The sequence below is a fragment of the Heterodontus francisci genome, chromosome 34 (genome assembly GCF_036365525.1).
Source record: "Heterodontus francisci isolate sHetFra1 chromosome 34, sHetFra1.hap1, whole genome shotgun sequence".
Lineage (NCBI taxonomy): Eukaryota > Metazoa > Chordata > Chondrichthyes > Heterodontiformes > Heterodontidae > Heterodontus > Heterodontus francisci.
In genome coordinates, this window is record NC_090404.1 from 4,340,221 (window position 1) to 4,352,875 (window position 12,655).

Genomic DNA, 12,655 nt, shown 5'->3' on the forward strand with positions numbered 1-12,655 from the left:
TTCCTTTACAAACAATGGAAATAATAAATCAGTCATTTATAGATTTATTAGCTTCACATCATGTACAGGTAGTTTCATTTTTACCATCACTTACACAAATCATCACACACGCGAGGTGTTTTACCATCAGCTTCTGTGTGATGGTGAGGTGATCACTTAACAATAAAGCACAGAGACTGGAGAGTCGCTGCTCATTACCCCTCGGTCTGCAATCACATCTTGAATTAAATAAATGCTTTAAAAATTGGTGAAGATAATTACTTATATTTATGGAGTTGTAAATAATATGGTGTGCTTTGCACAGATACAAATGGGGTGACTTTGGTGAGAGAGTGAAACCAGGGGCTAAATGGGGACTGTGCTGATGAAAAGACCCTGTTTGAATGACTGCATTTAGCACCCAATTTCCATCTAATTGCTGATTGCCATAAAATTGAACTTGTCTGGAAATGTTAAACCAGAGACCAGCAGGTTCAACACTCAGGTGCTGAGTAACCACAATATTCTTGAATCAATATATGTGGGCTCCATGCACGCACTTCTACTATAAGTGTGAGGTTGGCGGCCTGACACACGGTAACAAGTTTCAGGATGGCTCAGGAACCAACTGAGTGGCTGCACAGATTCTCAGAAAGCCTTGTCGGTCCTGGTGGAGGAGATCCAGGAGAGGAGGGATGTCCTGTACCCGCAATGTACCCTTCTGTCTCACTATCCTGCAGCAGCTGGTGCTACTCTGCCTGGCCTCATGTCCTCCTCCCATTCGTACACCAGGATGCCGATGACCTCGCTGTGAAGGCCATTCCTTGAGAGGCAGGTTCTGCCACAAGTGGCGGAACCCCTTCAACCAAGATCAACAAATTAAACTAACAAACGTTCAGCCATTTTGCTCTATTACAAATTTCTCTGTGCAGAAATCGGCAACATTCATCTGGAATTAGTTGCACTTCAAATTTTGGGACCTCCTAGAGAAGGTGATGGGCTGGGACTTCAACGCAAGTTGTTTCTTGGTGTATTAATATCAGAAGCAGTAACTGACATCGACATTTTCACAAGAGGAGCAATGGCCAAACACAACCACAAGGTGTCAGTGAAAGCCCGATTGTTTACATTACTTGAAACAGGTGCTGCCTTCATTATTACTGCTCCAGATCCTGTTTCTGTTTATATTACACTAGATGCTGTCTCTGTTTATATTAAGCTAGAACTTGCTTTTGTCTATATTATACTAGATGTTGTCTCTGTTTATATTATACCAGGTCATTTTCCGATTCGTATTCCAACAAATATTGTCTCTGAACATATAAAAACAGTCCATTGCTCAGCTATTCCGACATTGGCCCAATCTCAGGTGTTAATACTCTGGACCATGTTTCTGTTTGCACCACACAATACCCTGTCTAGGTCATTCCTGTACGAGATCACATTTCTGTTTCCATCACACAAAGCCCTGTCTCGGTTATTACTGTAATGAACCATCTCTCTGTTACTACTACACGGAATTCTGTCTCACCTGGTGCTGAACTTGTCCATGTCTCAGATCATTGAAATCGAGGTTCTGTATCAATAATTACTGCACTGGACCTTGTCTCGGTTTTTCTTCTAATGGACCCTGTCTCACGTATGACTACATTCTATCATGTCCCTGTTCTCATTACACAAGACACTGTCCCAATTATTATTGCACTCGACAGATTTCAGATTACACTTGATCATGTATCTGTTTAAATTACACCAGAACATGACTGTTAATACTAAACGAGACACAATCTCAGTTTTTACTGAGCTGGACCCAATGTTGGTTCATATTACCGTAGATCTTGTATCAATAATTGGTGCACTGGAGCCTGTCTCAGTATTCCTGCACCAGGCCCTGTACCTGTTTATATTACCACAGTGCCTGTCTCTGATCCTATTGCACCAGTCCCTCTCTCAGTTATTACTGCTCTAGACCCTATCCCAGCTGCTACTACACAGGACTATGTCTCTGTTTATATTAAGTTCGGCAAAGTCTCTGTTATTGCTGCACCAAACCCTGTGTCTGTTTATAGTACACTAAACCCAGTCTCAATTAGTGCCGGACCATTCAATGTCTCCGTTCATATTACACTGGAACATGTCCCTGTTTATACTCCACTTGAACATGTCCCTATTCGTATTAAAATAAGCCTTGTCCTTTCATTACTAATGTGTTTACATTGCAGTTGGAACACTCTCTGTTTATATTACACAGGACCCTGTCTCTTTTTATATGACACTTGACCCTGTCTCTTTTTATATTCCATTTGACCCTTTCTCTGTTTATATTACACTAGAACATGACTCAGTTACGACTGGACTTCGTTGCATCTCTGTTTATATTACATTCGACCCTATCTCTGTTCTTACTGCACCAGGCCTTGGCCATGTTTACATTACACTCGACCTTATCTCTGGTCTTTCTGCACCAAGCCCTGTCACTGTTTATATTACTCTCGACCCTGTTTCTGATTGTATTACACTCTGCCGTGCCTCTGTTATTATTAAACTAGGCCCTGTCTCTGTTTATATTACTTTGGACGCTGACTCTGTTTATATTACAGTTGACCCTGTCTCTGTTTATATTTCACGAGACCCATTTCGGCAAAAGTGACCATAACGCTGGAAGGTTTAAGGTAGTTATGGAAAAGGACAAAGATAGACCAGAAATAAAGGTACTGAATTGGGGGAAGGACGATTTCAATACGATAAAACAGGATCTGGCCGTAGTGGACTGGGAGCCGCTACTTGGAGGAAAGTCTACACCAGACCAGTGGGAGTCATTCAAGGAGGAAACAGTGAGAGTTCAAAGACAACATGTACCCGTTAAGGTGAAGGGAACCCTGGATGTCAAGGGAGAGAGGATTGGATCAGGAAAAATGGAAGCTTTTGGCAGATTCACAGCGCTGAAAGCAGTGGAGGTACTAGATGAGTATCGAAAGTGTAGCGGGGGGGGGGGGGTACTTAAAAAAGTAATTAGGAGAGAGAAGAGTAGATAAGAAAAAACACTGGCAGGCTAGATAAAGGAAAATTCTAAAGCTTTTTCTAAGTATATTAAGGGTAAGAGGATAACCAGGGAAAGAGTAGGACCCATTAGGGACCAAAGGTGCAATCTCTTTGTGGAGCCGGAGGGCATTGGTGAGGTTTTAAATTATTACTTTTAATCTGAGTTCACCATAGAGAAGGTCAATGTTGGTGTAGAGATCAGGGAAGAGGATCGTGATATACTTGAACATATTAGCATTGAAAGGGAGGAAGTATTAGCGGTTCTGGTGGACTTAAAAGTGGATGAATCCCCAGGCCCAGATGAGATGTATCCCAGGCGGTTATGTGAGGCAAGGGAAGAGATAGCATGGACTCTGACACAAATTTTCAAATCTGCTCTGGCCACAGGAGAGGTACCAGAGGATCGGAGGACAGCGAATGTGGTACCATTATTCAAGAAGGGTAGTAGGGATAGACCAGGGAATTACAGGCCGGTGAGTCTAACATTAGTGGGAGGGAAACTATTGGAAAAATCTCTGAGGGATAGGATTAATTTCCACTTGGAGAGGCAGGGGTTAATCAGGGAGAGGGAGCATGGCTTTGTCAGGGGGAGATCGTGTCTAACTAACTAGATTGAATGTTACAAGGCGGTGACTCAATGTATAGATGAGGATAAAGCAGTTGATATTCTACATGGACTTCAGTCAGGTTTTTGATAATGTCCCACACGGGAGATTGTTTAAAAAGATAAGATCTCATGGGATCCGGTGCAATTTGGCAAATTGGATCCAAAATTGGCTCAGGAGCAGGAGGCAGAGGGTGATGGTTGAGGGTTGTTTTTGCAAGTGGAAGCCTTTGACCAGTGGTGTACCGCAGAGATTGGTGCTGGGACCCATACTGTTTGTAGTGTACATTAATGATTTAGGCGTGAATATAGGAGGTGTGATCAGTAAGTTCTCAGATGACATGAAAATTGGTGGTGTCGTAAATAGTGAGGAGGATGGCCTTACATTACAGGACGATATCGATGGGCTGGGAAGATGGGCGCAACAGTGGCAAATAGAATTTAATCCTGAGAACTGTGAGGTGATACATTTTTGGAGTACTAATCAGGCAAGGGAATATATCGTGGATGGTAGGACCCTATGAAGTACAGAAGGTCAGAGGGACCTTGGTGTACTTGTCCATAGATCACTGAAAGCAGCAGCACAGGTTGATAAGATGGTTAGCAGGGCATATGAAAATTATTAGAGGCATTTATGGGATAGATAGGAAGAAACATTTTCCCTCATGCAGATAGGTCAATAACGAGGGGACATAGATTTAAGATAAGGGGCAGGAGTTTTAGAGGGGAGTGGAGGAAAGAAAATTCACCCAGAGGTTGAATGGAATCTGGAACACACTGCCTGAAGAGGTTGTAGAGGCAGGAACACACACGACATTTAAGAAGTATTTAGATGAGCACTTGAAATGCCATAGTATACAAGACTATGGGTCAAGTGCGGGCAAGTGGGATTAGTTTTGGACAGGTGCTTGATGGTCAGCGCAGGGGCGCTGGGACGAAGGGCATGCTTCTGTGCTGTAAAACTCTATGACTCTATAGGATTCTTGCATTTATGAGCCGAGGCATTGAATATAAGAGCAGGGAGGTTATGATGGAGCTGTATAAAACGCTAGTTAGGCCACAGCTGGAGTACTGTGAACAGTTCTGGGCACCACACTATAGGAAGGATGTGATTGCACTGGAGAGGGTGCAGAGGAGATTCAGCAGGATGTTGCCTGGGCTGGAGCATTTCAGCTCTGCAGAGAGACTGAAAAGGCTAGGGTTGTTTTACTTAGAGCAGAGAAGGCTGAGGGGGAACATGATTGAGGTATACAAAATTGTGAGGGGCAGTGATAGGTTAGATAGGAAGAAAATGTTTCGCTCAGCGGAGGCGTCAATAACAAGGGAGCATAGATTTAAGGTAAGGGGCAGGAGGTTTAGAGGGGTTTTCAGGAATTTGTTTTTCACTCTGAGGATGGTTGGAATCTGGAATGCACTGCATGAAGAGGTGGTGGAGGCAGGAACCTTCACAACATTTACACGATATTACACTAGACCATGTTTCAGTTATGACTGGACTTCGTTGCATCTCGGTTTATCTTACACTAACCCGATCTCTGTTCTTACTGCACCAGTCCATGTCTCTGTTTATATTACACTGGACCCTCTCTCGGTTTATATTACACTGGGCCATGTTGGTTTTTCACTGCACTAGGCCATGTTTTCAGCAGATGAAGAGATATTATTATAAATAAAGATGTTAGACTGGAAATTGGTATCAGGTTACGGCCGAATGGACGCTTTTGGCTCGGCCGCCCTTTCTACCCAGGGCCTGCTGCTCAATTTCATTGCAGTCAACGGAGTTGCTGTCTCTCCCGGGCGGTCAATCCGATCGTGACTCTTTCTGTGCCACTGCCTCAAACCAATCTCCATCTTATGTGTTTGTGTGTTGGGCGGGTGCAATCATTTTCTGCATGGAAGAATACCTTTAATCTTGTTAATACCTATCAGTAGCTTATGTGAAATTTCTAATTGCTCTGGTATTATGTGGGTAATATTTGTGTTGAAAGGATGGGCTGAATCCTGCAACAAGCTCCCAGAGACGGACTGGGTGGGATTGAAGGACAGGACTAAAGGTCAGTAATAGTGCACTGCACTTTACAACACTTGGTAACAAACTCTGTTGTGTTAAAGTGTACTAATTCACACTTGTGTTGTACTGTGACAATTCCTCACTTTTTAATGTTCAGGATATTTTTGTCGCTGCGGGATTTTCAATTTCGACTTCACCTGACCTCGTGATTGTGTCAGAAACAGCCTGGAACAGTGACCCCGCAGCCCCAACCGACAGGCTGCCGCCGGGTCCTAATGTCCACCAAGTTCAATCATCTGATCAACAGGGACAACTGAAATGAAAACACACAATGTTATATATAGGCGAGTGTGTGTGTGTGTGTGTGTGCCAAATAAATCATACTTAATGATTGCATGGTGGTTCCACAGAGTTATATAACCTATTTCACTAGATTGTTTCTGCATTTCATTTCCTTTTATTCAAACTGTAATTGCAGATTGTTTAATACCGTGTGATATAAACAGAGATATGGCCCCGTGCAATGATAACAGAGAGACAGGACATCAAGAACCATGTCTTGATGTAATCGTAATTGAAACAATACTTCGTACAATAATAACAGCAAATACTTTGCCTAACACCTCATAACAGAGTCAATGTCCACTGCAGTTTGAATGGGATGGGCTTAGTGTAATAACGCAGGCACTGTCTGGTGTAATGGGAGCTGGGAAAAGATCATGTCAGCATTGACACTCTCAGCCTCAGTCAGAAGGTGTGGGATCAAGCCCCACTCCAGACACTCGACTGCATAATCTAGGCCGATGCTCCCGTTGCCAATATAAATGCAAGTCGTTCTGTTCTTTTGCCCACTATTTTGTTAGACTCAGAAGGAGTGAGGGGAATGGCAGATGGAGCAATTCTAGGCAATTTCTCCATCCAGCGAGGCAGGGGTTCTGGTGACATAATTGCAAGTTTGACGTGACTGCCCACTCCTAAAAGACCTCTTCCCCCTCTCCCACTAATAATCACAGAGGCCGGCTCAAGGGTATCAATAACAGAGGCTGCTTTTACTGCAGGAACTCTTATCTTGAGAGAGGCAGGGGGTCTAATAAACACCCGATTGCAATAGGAAGACAAAGAGCAGGTAAGCACTGACGTCTTGGGCCGAGTACAGGCTTCTGTGTTCTGGTGAGTGAAACAGGGAGTAGTGTGAAAAAATAGGAATGGAAACATCATGACAGGCACATGTGGCTGACTCCACCTGACTAAGCTGATGCACAAAAGGGGGTGACCATGAGGACAGGGCGTACTCCAGAGATTTCTGATATCTGAGGTGACAATGGTGCATGTCTCAGAGGAACTGAAAAGAAACTGTTTCTTCTCATCTGTCAGCTGTGCCTCAGTTTTTACAACGCTCACCTTTGAGTCATTAGCTTCCAGGTTCAAGACCCAATCCGGGGCTTGAGAGCAAAAATCAAGGCTGATACAGTAGTGCAGTATTGAGGGAGCACAGCACTGCCAGAGGTGCCGTCTTTCAGATGAGATGTCAAACCGAGGCCCAAATCTACTTGCTCGGGTGGATGTAAAAGCTCTCTGGTACTATTTGGAAGAAGAACAAAGGAGTTATCCCCAGTGTCCTGGTAAAGGTTTATCCCTCAATCAACATCACAAAAACAGATTATCTTGTCTTTATCGCATTGCTGCTTGTGAGAGTTTGCTGTTTGTAAACTGGCTGATATGTTTCCTGCATTACAACAGTGACAACACTTCAAAAGTACTTCATGGATTCTAAAGCATTTTGAGATGTCCGGTGGTTGTGAAAAGCGTGATATAAATGCAAATCTTTCCTTTCCTTTTTGCAGTCGCTGTGTTGCACAGGAACATCGGGGCCAGTTCGTAGAAACCAATGTTTTAAATCTTTTGCTGAAGCCAATTAAATTCAAAGTTCAAACCTCACCAGAGGAAAGTTCAGAGTTGTGCAAAAATGAGTGAGCTGTCCAATTAATCCCATTGTTCATATCGCTGCCAATTTGCACCCCCCACCCCCACTCCACCACAACCATCAATATGGCAACAAAACCAAAAGGGGAGATGAGAAGAATTTTGTTTTAATACAGAGATTTTCTGTGATCTGGAATGCACACCGTGAAAGGGTGCTTGAAGCAGTTTGAACAGTAACTTTCAAAGGGAACTGGATAAATACCTGAGGGGAGGGGGGAGATTGTTGCAGGATTCACCCCATCCTTTCAACACAAATATTACCCACATAATACCAGAGCAATTAGAAATTTCAAACAGCTACTGATAGCTATTAACAAGGTTAAAGATATTCTTCCATACAGAAAATGATTACACCCGCCCTATTTTGAACACTTCTATTAAATAGTAACACACGCAGGTGGAGAGAGAAAAACAGACACTTTTAAAATGGCAGAAACACGAGGTGGTGAGAGATAAAAGCTGAGAAATAGAGAAAACAAGGAACACACAGAGAGAATGGCATAAAATTAAAGGGAGCAAACTGCCAGCTGCCGGTTTCAGAGAGCAGAGGGAGCTCAGTGACTGATCCACAGACATGGTCAGTTATGTCCGGAAATGGAGACTCGAAACAGAAACAACAGGTTCATTTGTAAATGTCACCACAATGTGATCTGTGTGACTCTGCACCGACTCTGTGGATAGATATAGGCCGCCTTGGCAGATGTTTCCACCAGATTGTGGCCCCTGGATTTATTTTCTGCTCAGAAGTGAGATGTGTGGTTTGGAACCGGCAGAAGAGAAACAGGAAGTTGTGTTGCCTGAGAATGAAATAGCAGGTGTCAATTTCAGGTTGTCACCATGAACAGTCTTCCTGCCTGTGAGGGTGGATTCAATCTGACAGCACCAAGAACAAGCTCACAAATTGCTTCTGGTCTCAACATCGCATTCACCTCCATTCACATTTAATTCACATTTGATTCAGTGAGTTCAGTCTGCGAGAGAGGAGAGAGGTTCATTGAGTTCAGTCTGAGAGAGGAGAGAGGTTCAGTGAGTTTAGTCTGAGGGAGAGGAGAGAGGTTCAGTGAGTTCAGTCTGAGAGAGAGGAGAGAGGTTCAGTGAGTTCATTCTGAGAGAGAGGCGAGTGATTCCGTGCGTTCAGTCTGAGAGGAGAGAAATTCAATGAGTTCAGTCTGAGACAGAGTAGAGAGTTTCAGTGAGTTCAGTCTGAGAGAGAGGAGATTGATTCAGTGAGTTCAGTCTGAGAGAGAGGAGAGAGGTTCAGTGAGTTCAGTCTGAGAGAGAGGGGATAGGTCCAGTGAGTTCAGTCTGAGCGAGAGAAGAGAGATTCAGTGAGTTCAGTCTTAAAGAGAGGAGAGAGGTTCAGTGAGTTCAGTCTGAGAGAGAGAAGAGAGATTCGGTGAGTTCAGTCTGAGAGAGGAGAGACCTTCAGTGACTTCATTGCATCTGAGAGAGAGGTTCAATGAGTTCAGTGACAGACGTGTTCGCCTGGGCAATGGAAGAGTCTGTGTGAGATCACTTTCTCAACAAGACCACACAACAGAATGTGTTGTGAATAGGTGTTATCGTTATTGAATGATACGTAATACTATTACATTTTGAATAAATTGAAATTGAATAAAATGTTGTACAACGCTTCATGCACATAATCACTTATGTTAGTGCAATGCATTGCATGCATTAAGAAGTATGTGTTCTGGGCACGCCGTATCCACACACAACACACACACACACACACACACACACACACACACACACACACACACACACACACACACACACACACATGTGCCTCAAACACGGTCACCCACAAACCACACACCCACACCCACAGAGCATACCACACACATGCACATACGCACAAACAGAAACATTTTTTTTGGCTGGTTTCAGTTGCACCACTGAACTAGTTGATGAAAATCTAATCAGTTGGACATTAGGACCCTATGGCAGCCCATCTGGTGGTGCTGGGAGGACACGGCTCCAGACTCTGTCCAACACAATCTGTGGGTCAGGCGAAAGTTAAACAGAAATTCTTGCAGAAAAAAAAATCCTTAACATGAAAAAAAAACTATCAGCAATGGAGACAGTACAACACAAATATCATAGAGTTATGCAGGACACAAACAGGCCCTTCGGCCCATTGTGTCTTTCCCGTTCATCAAGCACCTAACTATTCTAATCCCATTTTCCAGCCATTGGCTCAGAGCTTTGTATAATATGGCGTTTCAGGTGCTCATCTATATACTTCTTGTTGTGAGGGTTCCTGCCTCTACCACCTCTTCAGGCAGTGCATTCTCGATTCCAACCACTCTCTGGGTGAAAATGTTTTCCTCAAATCCACTCTAAACCTCCTGCACCTTACCTTAAATCTATGCCCCCTGGTTATTGACCGCTCGGCTAAGGGAAAATGTTTCTTCCTATCTAACCTATCAATACCCCTCATAATTTTGTCTCCCTCAATCATATCTCCCCTCACCCTTCTCTGCTCCAAGGAAAACAACCGTCGCCTTTTCAGTCTCTCTGCATAGCTGAAATGCTCCAGCCCAAGCAGCATCCTGGTGAATCTTCTCAGCACCCTCTCCAGTGCAATCACATCCTTCCTATAGTGTGGTGCCCAGAACTGTGCACAGTACTCTAGCTGTGGCCTAACTGGCACTTTATACAGCTGCATCATAACCTCCCTGCTCTGAAATTCTATGCCTTGGCTCATGAAGGCAAGTATCCCATATGCTTTCCTAACCACCTTATCTACCTGTGCTGCTGCCTTAAGTGATCTATGGACAAGTATACCAAGGTCCCTCTGACCCTCTGTATTTCCTAGGGTCCTACCATCCGTTGTATATTCCCCTGCCTTGTTAGTCCTCTCAAAATGCATCACATCACACTTCTCAGGATTAAATTCCATTTGCCAAAGCTCCACCCATCTTACCAGCCCATCAACATCGGCCTGTAATCTGAGGCTTTCCTCCTCAGTATTTATGACACCACCAATTTTCGTGTCATCTGCGAACCTACTTACCATACCTCCTATGTTCACGTCTAAATCAATAATGTACACTAAAAACAGCAAGGGTCGCAGCAACAATCCCTGTGGTACACTACTGGTCACAGGCTTCCACTCAGAAAAACAACCCTCGACCATGACACTCTGCCTCCTGCCACTGAGCCCATTTTGGATCCAATTTGCCAAATTGCTTCTTGACCAATCTCCCATGTGGGACCTTATCAAAAGCCTTACTGAAGTCCATAAATACTACATCAACTGCTTCATTCTCATCTACAAAATGTCATCACCGCCTCAAAAAATTCAATCAAGCTAGTCAGACACGATCTCCCACTGAGAAAGCAATGCTGACTATCCCTGATTAATCCCTGCCTCTCCTATTGGAGATTAATCCTGTCCCTCAGAGATTTTTCCAATAGTTTCCCAACCAATGATATTAGACTCACTGGCCTGTAATTACCTGGTTTATCCCTGCTACCCTTCTTAAATAATGGTACCACATTCGCGGTCCTCCAATTCTCTGGTACTTCTCCTGTGGCCAGAGAGGATTTGAAACTTTGAGTCAGAGCCCCTGCTACCTCCTCCCTTGCCTCACATAACAGCCTGTGTTACATCTCATCTGGGCGTGGGGACTTGTACAGTTTTAAGCCCGATATAACTGCTAATTCTTCTTCCCTTTCAATGCTAATATGTTCAAGTATATCACAATCCCCCTCCCTGATCTCTACACCTACATCGTCCTTCTCCATAGTGAACACAGATGAAAAGTAATCATTTAAAACCTCACCTATGTTCTCCGGCTCCACACACAGAATGCCACTTTGGTCCCTAATGGGTCCTACTCTTTCCCTGGTTATCCTCTTGCCTTTAATATACTTGCAAAACGCCTTAGGATTTTCCTTTATCTTGCCTGCCAGTGTTTTTTCATGTCCCATCTTCGCTCTCCTAATTACTAATTTAAGTGCCCCCCTACAATTTCTATACTCCTCTAGTGCCTCCACTGTTTTCCGCACACTGAATATGCCATAAGTTTCCGTTTTTTTACTGATCCAATCCTCTATATCCCTTAACATCCAGGGTTCCCTGAACTTGTTGGTTCTACCCTTCACCTTACTGGGTACATGTTGGCTCTGAACTCTCACTATTTCCTCTTTGAATGACTCCCACTGATCTGATGTCGACTTTCCTACAAGTAGCTGCTCTCAGTCCACTTTGGCCAGATCATGTTTTATCATCCGAAAATCGGTCTTCTCCCAATTCAGTACCTTTATTTTCCGTCCATCTTTGTCCTTTTCCATAACTACCTTAAATCTTGCAGAGTTATGGACACTAACCCCGAAATGTTCCCCCACTGACACTTCTCCCACTTGTCCGGCTTCATTCCCCAGGATTAGGTCCAGTACTGTCCCTTCTCTTGTTTGGACTATCTACGTACTGGCTCAAAAAGCTCTCCTGTATGCATTTTAAGAATTCTGCCCCCTTTAAGCTATTTGCACTGAGTCGATCCCAGTTGAAATTCCCTGCTATTATTACCCTATTATTTTTACATCTCTCTGAGATTTGCCTACATATCTGCTCCTCTATCTCTCCCTAACTATTTGGAGGCCTGTAGTACACTCCCAGCCAAGTGATTGCCCGATTTGTGTTTTTAAGTTCTACCCATTTGAGGAACCTTCTAAGATATCATCCCTCCTCATTGCAATAATTGACTTCTTGATCAACAATGCAAGGCCAACTCCTCTTTTACACCCTCCCCTATCATGCCTGAAGATTCTATTCCCTGGGATACTGAGCTGCCAGCACTGCCCTTCCCTCAACAATGACCCTGCGACAGTAATAATACCATATTCCCATGTGTTAATCAACACCCTCAATTCATCTGCCTTACTTGTAAGTCTCCTTGCATTAAAATAGATGCAATCCAGCCTTGCATTTTGCACTTGTGCCTGAACAGGTCTATATTTGCTCTGCCTTCCAGATTGACTCAGTTTATGTCGACGACTGTGCATCACCCTCTACTATACCTGCACTC

General features: G+C 43.8%; 1 long non-coding RNA gene across 1 annotated transcript; it reads left to right on the top strand.

The window, feature by feature from the left end:
- Nucleotides 1-2,637: 2,637 nt before the first annotated feature.
- On the top strand, nucleotides 2,638-5,990 carry LOC137348468 (uncharacterized). The gene is made up of 3 exons (XR_010969113.1): nucleotides 2,638-2,690; nucleotides 5,614-5,679; nucleotides 5,794-5,990. It is a non-coding gene; the product is annotated as an uncharacterized lncRNA (long non-coding RNA).
- The last annotated feature ends 6,665 nt before the right edge of the window (nucleotides 5,991-12,655 follow it).